Here is a 1,163-nt window from a genome sequence, read left to right as displayed (position 1 = left end):
TTTTCACTGCCAGGCTGCGGCTGCTCGCAGAGCAAGGGGCTGCTCAGGTTCTGGGTTTTTTTGTTTTCATGTGTCTATTGAAAGAGAAACTTTACATAAAGAGCATGCATATGCACGTGCACCTACCTGCTCTATCTGGCCAGGTTATATGTTAATAACCAAACCGTATCTATCTATATCACAATACTTACTATCCTTAATAAGACACCTGGCAGGGGTGGGGCTGTTTAAGTAACAAAGATTCACACTGCACACCAACCCGCACACATATCTGTACTTCCTTACTATACGAAGTATGCGGAACTATTTTATACGCTAAAAGGAAATGTGCAGTGTGTAGGTATATATCCACCCACCTGCCCACATCTGTACTGGGTTTGTCATTCATATTACAGCACATACATGCATATACATACACACAAGCTGAATATGTATGCTATACAAATGATTCATTTATAGATACATAGAGATAAGCAGGCAGACAGATAAATAGTTACGTGTTTCCTGGCATGGTCGTACACACAAGGAGTATTCAAAGGCTTTAAAATGACTAATAGACAACTCCATTCATGCAAACCCACAGCTTGCATATTTAGACGCACTAGTCATATCGGGAGAGCTCAGAAAACATCTCTCACTATCTTAAACTATTTGTAAACACATTCTAACAGAAAGTGAGAAACACAAAGATAACACAACCTCCTTTTGGCCATGTTTTACAATCACCGATCAACAGCTGTTAGCTACACCCACTCTGCCCGTCAGTGAAGAGGATAAGTTACGGGCTGCATCCACCCTGCAGGTGCCCACATCCACCCAGGCACCTCCAGGCTCCAGCTAAATATTCACATGGTCACTGAGAGCCATACCTGGGGAGAGAGGGAAACGTAGGCTCAGCCTGTTCCTCCATCCTGCATTGGGCATGCTTCATGTCATAGGGGAAGGAGCCCCACTGCTCAACCCAGCCACCATGGCCAATGTGGGGCTGGAACGGGGCAAGGGGGCCTGTAGCCAGCCACAGTGACGGGCTCCAGTCCTCAGCACGCAGCCCACCAGGCTACTCACTCACTGCAACAGAGGTAATTTGTCATAGAATCATAGAATCATTAAGGTTGGAAAAGACCTCTAAGATCATCGAGTCCAACCATCAACCCAACACCACC

Source organism: Aptenodytes forsteri, unplaced genomic scaffold, assembly GCF_000699145.1.
Source record: "Aptenodytes forsteri isolate BGI_AS27 unplaced genomic scaffold, ASM69914v1 Scaffold22, whole genome shotgun sequence".
NCBI lineage: Eukaryota > Metazoa > Chordata > Aves > Sphenisciformes > Spheniscidae > Aptenodytes > Aptenodytes forsteri.
Note: the sequence above shows the minus strand (reverse complement) of the source record.